The sequence below is a fragment of the Sceloporus undulatus genome, chromosome 4 (genome assembly GCF_019175285.1).
Source record: "Sceloporus undulatus isolate JIND9_A2432 ecotype Alabama chromosome 4, SceUnd_v1.1, whole genome shotgun sequence".
NCBI classification, from domain to species: Eukaryota; Metazoa; Chordata; class Lepidosauria; order Squamata; family Phrynosomatidae; genus Sceloporus; species Sceloporus undulatus.
In genome coordinates this window covers 67,401,303-67,417,307 of record NC_056525.1, presented here as the reverse complement: position 1 = coordinate 67,417,307, position 16,005 = coordinate 67,401,303, and positions in this window count along the sequence as shown.

Genomic DNA, 16,005 nt, shown 5'->3' with positions numbered 1-16,005 from the left:
ACTTTGCCAGAAGCCTCCCCCAGCTTGGGGTCTTTCTTCCAAGGCAGCAAAAGTGCTTTGGGCAGTTTTCTCTCCCTCAACCATCCTTCCCCACGAATAATTGCAGGACTCATAGGCACTTTAAGCGCTTCCTCATTGGCTCTTTTATAACAAACCGCGAAAATTAAAAGTGACGTTATGATGACGTTGCTTTGATTGACAGCCCCAAAATGGTGAATGGGAACGAAATAAGGCTAAAACTGATTTATATATACACCGTTTTATTTGAATAGGAACGAAAGCGGATCACTTAAAGCGAATCGATTGGTAAATGAGAACGAAGAAAAAAAAGCGATTCGGAACGCGGGATAAGACCAGGGTTATTTTGAATTGATTTAACTGATACCGGTGTATTTTAAAGCGTTGTAAATCGCAAGTGGGAACCACCCCTAAGTCGAGCTTGAGCCCTTTCGCTGGTACTGAACTCACAGCCTTATGGTTTGTGAGTGAGTGGCTACATTACAGGCATTTAACCACTGTGCCACCAGGGCTCCAAAAATATGAATAACTGCCTAAAATATGAATAATTGAATAAAAATATTGTGATGTGTGTAACTGCAGTGTTAGATCTGCTTCCAATTGAATGGAAAAATGCAATCCTTCAGCAGCACTTAAGGGTTCTAATGTGGTAAGAGGCCTAAGGGGTTGGGGTATAACGTCATTATACTGCTGCAATTTCAGACTGTGTTTATTTGAGGTGGGGGAGGAACCACTTTAAGTCATGATTTTCATCCACTGCATCATGGCAGCTTGTCATCAGAACAAGAAGCTTGAGATTTTGATTTTTTTTAAAGAAATGATTTATGTGTAAATTCCAGAATAAGCCAAGTTTTTACACAAACTAGGCGGGATTTCATTTATCTGCAATAACTTTACTCAAAATTGTGATTTTCAAATGGGCTAGATTACAATGTCCAACATAATCAGCCAGTTCAGCTGTTAGTCATACTGACTGAGGACAATGTAAGCCAAAGTTAAGCACATGAGCAGGTTACCAGGTTGGAGAACTTTATCTTGGGTGGGCTTCTGTGGCCCTCCAGATGTTGGGCTGTAACTCACATAACTCTTAGCCAGCCTAGCTGAAGCTGGGGATTGTTGGTAGTTACTGTCCATCAGATGGGCCAAAGATTCCCACCTCTCCTTTAAGTGGGCTTGTTCGCATTCCATTTCTTGTTACTTTCATTGCTCCCATTCTTTTCCCTCTATTATCGCATGTCTTCTGATTGTAATTCCCTAAAGCGCACCTGTGCAACCCATGGTCTGAAGGCCATGTGTGGCTCCTGAAAACCACCAGTATGGACTGCCACCAGTGTCAAAGTTTCCAGATGTTCCCCTGCCTGAATATGCACTTGTAGCAACAATGCTGTGGACATGATTGTGAGGTGGGGAGGGTGCATCAGGTGATGCTCCTTTCAAGCTCTCTTTGTTGACAGAACCAAACTCTTGACAGCCTGCCTGGGGATATAGAGGATGAAGTAAGTGCTTCCAATAAGAATTCTGCACTCCTCCCACCTTGAAATTTTCCTTTTGTTCCCAATTTTCCAGCACTGCAGTAACTTAAAATGTCAGTTCAGCACTGAGCATTCAGAAATACAACTTAGACATCCCAATCAAAGGGGCAGGAAAAGTTACAAAGGGAATATGAACACAACAAATATAAATCTTGTAGGTGTGGATGATCTTTAGTGTCTCACTCTCTGCAATGCTAGAAATTTGGGTGTGTTGCAGATCTCTTCTTTTTTGTGGGGGCAATGCCCTCATTTTGCTTTCCTTTTGGTTACACCCCTGCTGAGCAAGTAGGACCCTCTATAATGCACACCAGGAGGATAGCTAGATTGACTTGTTGCATCCAAACCAACACAGTCTCATAGCATCCTGAAAATGAAAACTTTCAGCATGAGCATTTACAGGTGAGAGAAGGCCTACTTCTTTAGCTGGGGATATACCTTCAATCAGCAGATGCATAAGAATGGAAGAAAGCATAATAGCATTGCAAAAGGCCTGGTGCTCCAACTATGCCAGAGATAGATGTGTCCCATTACCATGCAGAATCAAATGCAATCAAGGTCCAGTGAAATGGGTAAAAGATCTAATCAGATTGGGAGTGGCTCGCACGGGGCTGGTTGTGATTGTTCAAAGCAAGAGGAACAGCATGCAGAAACACCTAAGGAAGGAAATTCTATAGTGAGATCATCATATCCAACTTCTATTCAGCCCAAATCTGTCTGATACCTTCACATCTGCATATGAATTTCAATGTAAATTCACACTGGAGACTTCCTCTGAAACTGTTTTGGAAGAAGTATGGTGATTTTTGAGAGGGGATTGAAATGATGTCTGAGTGCTACCATATGTAACATCTGGTCTGTGCTTGTTGTGAAGTAAAAGCACTTCAGTTTCACCAATATAAATGCCAGAACTTGCCCAAGAAATCCTGCTATCTGAAGAAGAGCAGCACTTGTTGCTCCCTTCCTTCCCTATCCCCAACTAAGGCTGCATATGCACTGCAGAAAGAATGCAGTTTGACACCATTTTGACTTCCATGGTTGAATGCTATGGAATTCTGGGATTTGTGTTTTTTTATTTATTTAAGTTTATGCCACCTTTCTCCCTGAAAGGTACCTAAGGTGGCTCAGAGGTTTCTTTTGTCACCAGAGGTCTCTGGCAGAGAAGGCTAAACATCTCACACAAAACTGCATTATTTCTGCAGTGCAAATGCAGCCCAAGACCAGCAAAGCTATTTTGATGCCTGAAACAAAAACCACACAAGTGCCTTTCCCCTTCCCTGGCTGTAAAAATACAACAATAATAAATTAAAAATAATTAACAGTTTGCTGTCCTTTCGTGACACTCCAAACAGCTGTCACCATCATCTCTAAATTGTAGAGCTGGTCCTGATGAAGAGCAGAAAGTGGCCCATTATGGCATATATCATGTTATAAAGTGTGCGTAGTTGAGTAAGCCCTTCAGAATATGGTTTGTGCTGCAAGATTCCTTGAGCGTCACCTACATAGTTTGGGTTCATAGATGATAGATCCTTGAAGTCGACAGGGACAGATGGATGCTCTAAGACACTGGAGCACTGAAGCTGCTCTGGATTTTAGTCTGAACAATGAAAAATGCTACCAAATAAGAAGCTGAACTTCTTTTAGGAATAGGATTCAGTACCTTGGATAGATCATTTTAAGTTCAGACTGCAACCCAGACTGGGTTTACCAGCCCACTGATATTATAACCACCAACCACCCCTGTGTGCAGGAGCATCTCCAGCAGATTGTTGTGGATGGCAGCTGGTGACACTATGGCCTGTTACAGACTGCCAAAATAAAGCTGCTTCGGGTCTCTTTGGAGGTATGCTGTTTAAATGATGCATGCATCCTAAGAATCCGGAAGCTGCACCAAAGCTGCACTCCAGTGCTTAGGAATGGAGTGTGGCTTTGGCGCGACCTCCAGACTCTTAGGACCCATGCATCATTTAAATAGCATACCTCCAAAGAGACCTGAAGCAGCTTTATTTTGGCAGTCTGTAACAGGCCAATGTGTACCTTCTCCGCTGGTCCTCGTCTTTGTAGTATGTATGTATGTATGTACTTATTTTTTATTTATAGTTTAAGTATTTATACCCTGCACTTCAGCCACAAAGGCTCTCAGAGTGGCTTGTATGTTATGCTATTGTATGTTAGTATGTTATTCTGGATCACCTGTCTGGCTTTGTTGCTCCGCCGCCCCCCATTTCTCCAGGTGAGTACTATAGTTTTGAGAACTCTTCTCCCTGGATAAGTCTGACCCTATTCAGAGAACTGGAGCAAATGGAATTCTGTTGTATGATTTGACTACAGACCTGGGCTAGAAAATCTGAGGACCTGGAAATAATGAAGAAGTCATGCTCTCAACCTCTCTAATTATGGGCCATGTTGGATAGAAGTGATGGGAAATGGAGTCCAACAACATCTTGAGAGTTACAGATTTCCGAATTCTACCAGAAACAGTAGGTGTGCTCTTGATGGTATCAGGAAGCACACTGGTAAATGTAATGCTCAATTCATTTTTGCTTTAAGCGGATGCTTATACATCCAGTACATAGTTGCACCATTGAGTTCAGATGGTGATCTTTAAGGCTCTGCATTAATTTACTGATTTTCTATAGACTGATATTGTTGATGTTGTTATGTGGCTTCATGTTGACTCCAATGTAAGGCAAACCTTTTTATAGCAATAGCAAGTACATTTCTATTCTGCTTATCAGTGCACCTAAGCACTCCCTAAGTGGTTTACCAAGTGTAAGCTAATTGCCCCCAACAATCTGGGTACTAATTTTAGCGACCTCAGAAGGATGCAAGCTGAAGTCGAGCTTGAGCCGTTTTGCTGGTATTGAACTCACAACTTTATGGTTTGTGAGTGAGTGGGTGCAGTACAGGCATTTAACCACTACACCACCAGGGCTTTTTTTACAGGCTTTTCTTGGTACAATTCATTCAGAGGTGGCTTGCCATTGCCTTCCTCTAAGGCTGAGAGAGTATGACTTGCCCAGGGTCAGCCAGTACATTTCCAGGTATGAGTAGGGATTCAAATCCTGATCTCACAGAGTCCTAGTCCAACACTCAAACTGCTACACTATTTTGGCTCAGACTGATGATACTGTATACAAAAAATAATATTTCACCTGTCCTAGCCAGCGTCAACAGAACATTCAATCAGTCTAGACATGAGCTATGATTAGGAAACACAGACAGTGCTAAAAGTGCTAATGAAGTTGGCTGGTGAAAGCTGAGCATCAGTATGTTGGATACACCCATTTTACTAATAGATGAATGGGTGGTGTATGATGACGCCTGGACATATTAAAAGTACCTTTACACAGACATCTTACTGTAACAAATATATATAGTGGCATTTGTTAGCTTTAAAGGTGCCACTACCACAACTAGGATGGATGGATGGATGGATGGATGGATGGATGGATACACACACACACACACACACACACACACACACACACATATATATATATATGGATGGATGGATACACACACACACACACATATATACTGTATATACATTAAAATTCCCAGAATCCCCCAACCAACATGCTCAATGGCCAGTGTGGGAGAGGGGGAATTCTTGGAATTGTATTCTAAGAAATTAATGTTTCCACACTCTGGTCACAACGTTGTTAGTTTGGCTGTAACAAAGAGTAACGAGAATGCATCTTATACATTTGAGCAGTACAAATACAATTAATCAATATTGACTGCATCATCTTGCTGTCAAACTTCTCCATATTACTGTTATTCAAACAATCTGAGCACTAGTGTACCCAGCTGACCATCATTACTTTTAGCTGACACAGAAGTAATCTGGCCAGATATCACCTGCAGGGAAACCAGTGGCATCTGTCAGAGGGACAATGAATCTATGCTGGGTTTCAATCCAAACCTTAAAGGAACTATGCTAGCTGCTGTACTATACCCTCCCCCAAAAGAGGCTCAGTGTTTTGGATTGCTCCTTTAAATTTCAAATAAAACCCTAGAGTGAATTCACCACCTAAATGACATGGAAGCCAGCTGCCACTGAAGGGCTCAACAGAAATCCCTGATGAAGAATCTTAGAAGTGGCTTTCAGTGTCAGTCTTCAGCATGGAAAACTTGGCCTTTTCCAGACAGCTACAAACTTTTACAACAAAAATAACAACAGTCCCACTGTTGGAGCCTCTGTATCCCATACTCCTTAAGCAGTCCAGGGTTCAGCCATCCTTGGTTTTGTGTGGCTCTGACTGTTCCTTCTACAGTGGCTAAATAATGCTGCTCTCAAGCTGTCCATCAGTGGCATGAATTCTCTAGTCTTCCCTTATAAGTCTCTAGAATGAAAAGAGCAATCCAAGCAACACTTTATTAGGAGTCACTGGGAAAATTCCCAGCAGAAGCATCCAGACCGTTGTGTTATCCAGAGTCTAGTCATAGCAGAGCTGTGTTATTATCAGTGATCAAGGCTTTAGCCTGGATTTTATGCAGCATTCTCTAATCATACATGTAGTTATTTCTGCATTTTCTAAATGCCTCTGTGTATCTTTCCTCATGTATTTTTCCGTCTTGGGAAGGAATAATGAGCACATTCTTTCTCCCAGCTCAGCCTGTTCAGTGAAAACTAGTAAGTGGAGTAGTATAATTGTGAGTAACAGGATTCATTCAAAAAAGACCCATGCAGCATGTGGCATTGTTGTTAAGGTCTGCTTTTTGAATGGGCACCAGTCTTGCTAGACTGCCTATTCAGAAAGCCCAAGTGTGTGTGTCAAGTGCATGCCAGAATATACACACACATCATCACCATACTAACTGTGCTCTCAGGGATAGGGGAGAAGCAGTAGATAGTTGAAAATGAAGGTTTTATAGGAAAACAGTACAACATGTGTTATGCAGTTGGGATGGCAGCAACTTCTTATTTTTGTCAGGAAAAACTCCAAATAATGGCTCTTCTCTTTTGTCATTTTTATATATTCATATAACATGTTTTATATTGCATTACAACACTGCAGGTCAGGTCAGTAATATGCCAACATTACAAATAAAGATGTGAGATCAAGAGAAGGCAATGCACCCAAGAATATCCAGGGGGTTGGCAAAGGGTGGAGACGAACTCAAGAAGGGTTTGAAACTGTAAGCCAACCAGTAGATCACACTATTTTTAAGGACTTGTCAGTCAGAGACAGTTTGATATGCTTTCTTCCAGAGTTGTTATCATTTTGAACAGAGCTTTTAAAAATTGCACCTTTTTTTTTTACTACACCTCTCAGTACTCCCCCGCCAGCATGTGGCCACAACCTTTGAACTAATGCTGTCTACATGGAAAATAGGAATGATTTAATGGAGTTTATCACACTGGATGGATCCTGTACAGAAACAAAATTTAAACTAAAAAAAAACCCTGCAAAAGTGGGTAGTTTTTCAGATGACGTTCAGGGTTAACCTGAACAGAAGGTAGAAAAATCCTGCAAAAGTGGGTTGTTTTTCAGATGACATTAGCGTTAATGAGAATTATGCAATATTAAACCAAATGGAAATTAGACAAAACCTGCTCCTTTTTACTTTTGGAAAATTCTGAAAGTAAAAAGGGGCAGGTTTCCATGGCTGAGTGGTGATTTTAATCCTGTTCTCCAGAGTCATCATAGCCCAATGTTCAAACCACTCCACCATGCTCGCTCTACATGTAGTCCATTCTTGTTGGCAATAACTAAGGCATAATTAGGTTACAATATAATTGTATCTTCACAAGAATTTTGTTGTGGGACTATACTTTTTATTTACTTTTATAGCTCCAGCAGAGTGGCCTCACTAAATGATAGAGGGGAAATATGACAAGGTTCAAGTGCTTTTTTGTGCTGTGCCTTGTACTACTGCCACATGCTCTGTTGGGGTTGCTGAGATAACTAACATTGAGGTAGAGAGGGGACACTGTTTTGTTCCACAAACCAACAGTTTGTAGTAGTCTGATTTTTATAAGGTAACTAAAAATAAACTATTATTCTTTCTTCGTACAAACAGAAAAGCAAGGAGTCACTTTAAAATGTAGTTATAATGATAGATAAATATTTTGGGTATCTTGAAATTATAATGGTAGCTGGTTTTTCTAATGCCTCAAGCTCTAGTGCCGATGAGAAAAGAAGCCACACTGTTTATAATGTTTCATGTGCAGGATTATTGATTTTTGCACTTGCTCTGCATAGAGCCTTTTCTTGAGGGAGTTAAATAAAACAGTTGGGTGTGTTTTTTGACTTCCAGGTTTCATTATCATGAGTAGTGGTGGTGGCAGGCAAAATATTTGGAAGAACCTCTGCAGAGAGTACCGTATATACTTGACTACAAGTTGACCTCATGTATAAATCGAGGGCAGGTTTTGGGGCCAAAATGATATGACTCGTGGATAAGTGGAGAATAAAACTTAGGGACATGTAACAAAGGGTGCAAAGGATGAAGCAAATGAAAACAGTGCCAGAAAACCTACAAAATTCCAGCAGGCATAACTGTGCTCATGCTAAAGGCTTCATGGATGAGAGAATATAAAGGGGTGTGTGAGTGCTTCTAGAACAGATGACACTCTTGCCTTTCATCAGGGAATGATTCTTTTTTTAAAATAAGAATTAAAGTACAGTATAGTACAGTCTTACATTGACTTGTGGATAAGTCGACTCAAGTTTTTGGAGTCAATATTTTGACTAACATTTCTAGACTTATGCATGAGTATATACAAAACATCATCATTTGAATGCTTACATGCTTCTGCTACATCAGCAGAATCAGTTACACCAGCAAGGTGTGGCCCATACAACCCAAAAGGTGGAGATTTTACACATGTTTAACCAAACATATTTGAAAAGGGGTCTGTTTGCTCAGTGGCTCTTTGTTTGTCTCTCCTTTAAGGAAGCAATAGAGTAACTGTAACAGGGAAGAATGGAGAGGGAAGGGCAGAGGGAGAGACAACAGTTTATGGACTATAAGAAGGTAGGCACATGAGGGGTTTGGTAACTGGGAAGTGGACAGCACCAGTTCACTGATGGAGAGAGTCTATTAGAAAGAGATGACCTTCCTGTTGAAGGCATGGGGCCCAGGCAGCTGCCTGGAGCTGGCCAGTTGCACAAACAGTTTGATAGTTGGAAGCATGCATGCAGCCTCCTCCCCCTCTGATTTGAACAGGCTCAATTTTCATTTGCTTGCTATTGAACCTGTAACGGACATATTAAAAAAGGGGAAGAATGCATTCCCCTGATTCCAGACCCTGAAAGCCAGCTGGAGTTGTGATTGGTGAGAAATGATGTCATGTGTGGCGACCCCAGACTTGGGGAACGACTGGGGTGGAGAGAGACAGAAATCCCAATTGCACATGGCAGTGCATGAGTGGGGTGGAATGGAGAAGGAGGGGGAATGTGTGCAGCGGCTGCTTCCTTTCTTTCTAAAGTTTCACCCTTGCAAATGAACAGTGAGATTAGGAAAGCTTTCCAATACCAGCCTGTCTCTTTTGAAAGAGCCACACAGCCTCTCCATAGCAGCTTCATAGTGCCGTCCTTTCTAACTGCTGGGGGCAGGTGTCCATCTTCCTTTTTGGCCTTTGCCTTCCTTCCTCCAAGTGGCGCAACAGAAGGAATCCCAGCAGTCCCAGAGTAGCTCCATGTAAGGGGCTGCTCCTGGATCCACATCACTCCCTTGTTTATCTTTGAGAATGGGAACAGAGATAAAAAGCTGGTGTGTTTTATACCAGCTTTTAAGATGAAAGCCCCACAGTATTACTTGAAGTTAACTGGATACATCACACCTGGACAGGGGAGAACAAGAAGCTGTGATGAAGAAGAAATCTAGTGGTCTGATCAGAAGCAGCAACGGGAAGAAAGGTTGGGTAGAGGGTGGGGAAAAATAAAAATTGGGGCTGGAGTGAGGAAATGCCTCAACTAATCCTTTCTTCAATGCTGGGGGTCCAGCCACAGTGTATTTATCCTGCAGCCAGGCAAATGGTGGCCAACCCGGTGACAGTGTGAGGGAGATGCTCCCATGTCCCTGTGGCCAATCAGTGGCCATTTGGATCATGTGGACAGACTGGTGCACCAGTGTTGTCCAGCTCCTATGTGCAACCACAAGAGCAAAGCATCATGTAAGGAGGTACTAAATATCTGCTTCGCACAGTGTCTGAAAAAGGAATGTTCTTTTCAAAACACACAATTTTTGCATCTATTATTGTAACTGTGATACTTTGGGAGGGAATACTTCCATTTTCAGAAGGAAACTTTTTTGTTTAAAAGCATTTCCCAGACTTTTCTTCTTTGGAACACAAATATGACTGTGTTGGATTGCTTTATAAATTTTCCAGTTACGTATAAATTACATTAATATTAGTTATGTGACAGTGGCATAGTGGTTTGAGTGTTTGACACTGACTCTGGAGACCAGAGTCTGCATGCCTGCTCAGCCATACAAACTCACTGGGTGACTCTGGGCAAGTCACACTCTCTCAGCCTCTGGTGATAGGTTTGCCTTAGGGTCGCCATAGGTCAGAAATGACTTGAAGGTACAAAACAACAACAAAAATGTGAAGACAACCCTGAAGAAGGCATTATAAAATGAAAAATGCACTGTAGTTTTGTATTTGTGCAAGAAACATGGGAAATTAATAATGTATTTAAAAGTCCTTAGTACTGTCGAAGGTAATCTTTCAACCCCAGCCCAGCCTCACCAAACAGTATCTGATTTGCATGATAAATAAGTAGTTTCAATAGCAGCTATAGTCTTTTGCAGTTTGGACATGAAGAAAGCTACACCGGCTACATCTCGACCTTTGCCTGCAGACAACCTTAGTGCCCCTAAAGAAGCAGTGGGCAACTGTGTAGTGATAAAGGGTCAATTTCCCTCTTCAGGCTGCACCCCCAGAAGCCCAAAGACCTCCGTGTTCTACTGTGGTCCCTCTCAAAATGGCAACAGGAAGTCACATGGTGTAATCATTTTGGGAGGGACTGTAGAGAAAAATAGAGACATTTGGAGGGTAGTACAGCATTGTGGGATACGTATGGGAATGGGGTTGCATATTTTCATGTGTTTTCACATTTTTGGAAGCTTTCTGCATGGTTTGGTGTCACTTTCAATTAAAAAATAGTCAGGGGCATTGAGAAGCTTGGAGGAAGTGACGGAGGTGCTTCTGGAACTAAAAAAGAGGAGTTCAGAGGCAGCATGTGGCCCATGGGCAGCAATATGACATTACCATCAAGGCAGAATCAGAGCCAATGTTAGAGAATGATACAGCCTGAGGAGACTTTCCCCAAGGGTACAGCTTGTCTCAGCCAGCTGTCACTTGCTGTTTCACATTGAAAGAATGTCATATTTAGAATGTGCCCTAACATCCCCCAATTTATAGCCAACTTCTAGGTTAGAATGACCCCCCCCCCTCTCTCTCTCTCTGATCTGGCCAAATTAGGCCTATCTGTAGATTGTACAAGTGGGAGAAAGGACATTTCCTTTTAAATAGTCAGTATCAGAAGGATTTAAAAGGAACTCTGAGTCCTGCAAAGGCATCCAAAAGCTAAATCAAAATGTGATTGGCATGGTGAATCTGACATGACTGTGGACAGCTGCCTCGCCCACCAAACTTGATACCTGTAAAAAATAAAACCTTTTTCTTAAAAACAACCAGTAACTTTGCAGATGATTTCAAGTTTCTTTTCAGATATGGATTTGCAGAAGACCAGCACAAGTTGAAAAACTGAATTGAGGCATATTGTTTCATTCTTTCAACACACCATCCTGACCATTCTTCTGAAAGCTCTTGAATCCTCTAGGAGCTCCTAGGAATTGTCACGTTGTCTCCAGAATTTACTCTTGCACTATTTCCATTCCACTGTGAACATGAGGGAGAAAGCTGCATCTGCTATATGTTGACCTCTGTAAACAAAATGGCTTTGGGCAAGATGGCTTTTCTTGGGAGAGTTCAAGGGGAAAAACTCGATATACAGCCAGCCTTCCTTATCCACAGATTTTCTATCCATGGATTCAAGCATCCATGGCTTGAAAATTCTTTTAAAAATATACAAATTCCCATAAGCAAACCTTGGGACACCATTTTACTATGACATTATATTTAATGGGACTTGAGCATCCACGGATTTTGGTATCCATGGGGGGGGGGTCCTGGAACGAAACCTCAGCGGATACCAAGGGCCCACTGTAGTGTTGTAATGATGAAGTTCTTTCCTCCATTTCCTTCTTTAGGTGTTATGCTGTCTAACATGAGCAGTACTTCAATAATCAGGGGAGATATACAACATGTGTGTGTGTGTGTGTTCAGTTCATTCTAGAAAACCACTTCTGAGTATTCCTTGCCTAAGAAAAACCTTTGAAATTCATGGAATCACAATACATGTACAGGTGACTTGAAAGCACAGACACACACCAACATGACCTAAATTCTTCAGCAGCAACAACAAAATATGGAATGCTGTTACCAACGTAAATTATGCAAATGTGTATGACTTATCATATTTTGCATAACTGATCTTGTTCTTGCTCATCACAGAGAGAAGCAGCAACTATACAGGTGACTGAAGCACTGCTCCCTGTAACTGTTGGCACTCAGCAACTCCTCTGGCTTCTGAAGGTTATATCCCTTGATGCCATTCAGTTAGCCTTGCTTGCCAAAAAATAAGTGAATAAAAATCCATTTTCATACTTGAGCAAGAGTCAACTCAACAAGTGGCCTATCGTCTGAACATGGAGGGATGCCTCACCCCCTTCCTCTATATTCAAGGATCTCTGGGTGGCATACAATAAAATCAGTCAAAAACAATAAACCACTGTAACATTGGCTGACATCCTATATTAGAGATACAGATCCATAACCTAGAGTTACAAATCTATAATTACTCCATATTCATGTTCAAGGAATTATTGCCTCAGTCACAAATGCACCTAAGTCATTAGTAGAACAGACCTGTGTTGCTCAGTGTTACTGCAGGTTGTAATGTAGATTTGGAGTGTTAGGTCAGGAGACATAGCTACACATTTGTAACTATATCTGTGGTGCAGGATCTCAGAGAATAATTTTAAAAGACTAAAAGAATTAAATACTTTCTCACTCAAAACCAGATATTTAAATTCAGTAAAAGCAATTTAAAATAATGCTGACCACAGGACATTTGCAAAAGGACAAAATCAATGAAGTCATGAAAGCTTTACCAGAAAGCCATGTTTTGACTTGGCATCTGAAAGACAGCCATTGAGCAGCAGAGAAGAGTCTCTCCCATTCCCTCCCACAATGTATTGCTGCCCCACCCTTAGTGGAATATAGAGAAGGCCCTCCAACAGACCTGTTCTCAAGTAAGCATACATAGATGAGGTGTTGGATGACAGTCCCAAGCATTTCTCCCTATTGGCTATACCAGCTAGGACACCTGGGAGTTGTAGTCCACCAATATCTGGAGAGCCACAAGATTCCCACTAGTAGTTGTTCAAGACATTGCATGAGCTGTCCCATGAGTCACTGAACTGCAAAGTCTTTCCATAATGCACTGGGTAAGCTAACTGTACTGATTGTTCTAAAGTACATTTCCACTTTTCCCAGTAGTGACCATTAGAGACAGTCCTATGACTTCAGCTAGACTGGCCTCCTCTTCTTCCTCCCTCCCCATTTCTGTGCCTCTCTCTGCAACCATAAGAATTAGAAGATTTATTTTTTTTAACAAACAAAAAGAAAGAAAGAAAAGAAAAGAAAGCTGGATCTCTCGGGAAACCAAATTCCAAGATAATTTCAGTAGCCAGTTGAACCACATCCTAGGGCTTTTTCCTCATTCCAGTAAATTGTGCCATCCACACAAGCTTGTCTTCAGATAAGAACAGACAGGAGGCTGGTCTCCGAGTCATGTTTCAAGAATTGTTGTTGCATTGCACACACTGTCTCAGAAGGAGAGCAGCCAACTGCCAGCACGTTTCTTTGGGTGACTCCAAGCTGTATCATTTTAAACGAGAGGGAGGAAATTCCTTCTGTTTACACTTTCCTGCTCATTTACAATAGATTTGTTTTATTGTCTGGAGGTGGAATACACTGACACTCTTATGCTAAAGAGTACATTCAGATTTTTTTTCTTTTTTTAATGGAAGGGTTACCAGATTCTATAGTATAGCTCTCCCTGCCCCTCATCACCATTTTCACATGTATTCACCCTATGATGCATAGAGATAACATCATACTGTTACCACAGAAAAGGAATTTGTGGTATCGTTTTGGAAAAAGTTCTTTGCAAGCAGAGAACATCAACCTCTCTTAACCCAAGGCTTTCCAGAAGTCTTGGACTACAGCACCCATCATGCCAGCAGGTGTGATGGCTGAGGTGGTGGGACTCATTGTTCATCTCATCTGGAGGAGCTTGAGTTAAAGGAAGTTGGAAAACATTTTGGAAAAAGGAAAGGTCCTCAGTATTACTCAGGGACAGGTCCATTGATCCCAGAAAAGGCTAGGAGGCTTCTGTCCTGTTCAGTCTGGAGCATCAGGTCCTTCGAATTGAAACCAAATAGGCCTGATTCCCGCTTACAGATAAATTGGTGTGTGATCCGAATCGATGGATCGATTCGATATCGGATCGTGGTTTACACTACACTTGCCCTGATTGCATTTTCTGTCATTAAAATAACCCACTTGTGGTTCCCATTCATGAATGAATTGATTCAAAGTGATTCGGCTCCAGCCAGCCGAAATGGAAATGTTAATCAATTCCGATCTGCTTGCAGTTCACACTTACGCAGAATCGATTTATCAAAAAAGAAGCAGAAAAAAAAAACCAGCGTAAAAAAGACATGGGTTAAATGGGTCTGACACATGCCCTCCCCATCGGAATCACTTCAACTATTCAGATTAAGTGGGAACCAGGGTCGTTTGAACCGGTTCAAATCAATTTGCGATCCAATTTAAAAGGTAGTGGGAATGAGGCCCTTCTAGTGACATTTCCTTTTCCCATTATATTTCCCCAAAGCATCTCCCCATCCTTGGCATTGTGCAAAACTAGAGCTGCTGCTTCTTTGACCAGAGCTGAGCTGGCTCTGGGGAGCATTCTCTGTCTCTGCATGTCGCCTCTCGGAATGAAAGGAATTGCTCATTTCTCAGGTGCATTCTCCACATTCCTGGCTTTGTGAGTATAGGCAGGAATGCTGACCTCGCTGACCATGGGAAGGCCTGCTCTCTGCTGTAGGGAAACAGACAGGTCCCAGAGATCAAGAAGAGGAGGAGGAAGTCAGAGCAAAAAGGTCTTTCATCTTTTCATGGTCTCTTGCTACACAGAGCCAGCACAAGCAACTTGGGAGGCCACACAGAACCAAGGGACAGGAGACACCCTCTCTCCTCCCTCTCCTTATTTTGCTCAACAATTCTAGAAAAGGAATCAAAGCCGCTGTATTTTAATATTGTTGTCTGTTCTGCATTGTGATCCATGGTGCTTTTTTTACATTTATTTTGAATCTATGGGCGCTTTAAGGTTGAAATTAGTTTAATGATATTTTAACATTATAATGTTTGCCTTTTTAAAAGTCTGTATCTGTTTTAATTTGCTTTCATCTGTATTTGTATCTGTTGATTGACCTGAATGCCAGGGAGAGAAATATGACATAAGAGTCAATTAAATAAATGAAAAGATGTGAGTGAGAAGAGATGACGCTGGAGTCCAGCATAAGGGGATACTAAGAAAAAACTTTTCCATTGGAAAAGCACAATTTGTTCCAAGTTTAGGGGCCCATGTCACTCAGTGGGAAAATTCTTGGAGAAGTGTATCTCATGAGAAACATGGTTTTAAAGTGTGATACCTCCTCTCTCATGCTGCTTTTGCACTGCCCCCTTGACTTCCCCCATGCTTATCATCAAGGAAAGAACAACAGTTGTAGGAGAGAACTCTGGCTAAATTTCTAAGTGGTAAGCAAAGTATTCCTCTTCATGCATTTGTATCATGCAGCATGGAGTCATTTTATCTTGAAATAAAATGAAAGGGGGACTTACACTAAAATCTATTCTGTTACAGAGGAAGAGTGAACATTGTTGTTCTTGTTTTATCCTTCTCACCTCTACTAGGGAGGTTATCAGACAAGGGAAATTGGAAGTATAATCCAATGGCAATCTGAACGCAATCATGGGGTTTAACGTTATTGCGTGATAGACTACCACACACAATTTTGGGCAATGGGAAGTCAGTCCAAACGCAATCATGGGGTTTCACATTATGGCATGAGAGCTGATCACACACAATTTCAGGCAATGGCAAGCTATTTTCGGGCAATGGGAAGTCAGTTCAAACACAATTCAAATTCACGTAAATTTGATGAACTAGCAAATTCACATGAATGCGTTCTGGCCCCATTTTCTTTTCATTCGAAATTAAAAGAAATTCCTCCAGTGGGATAAACTCATAGGACTCAAGGCAGCTACCAACACATTTAAGTATTCACTGTTCAGAACATC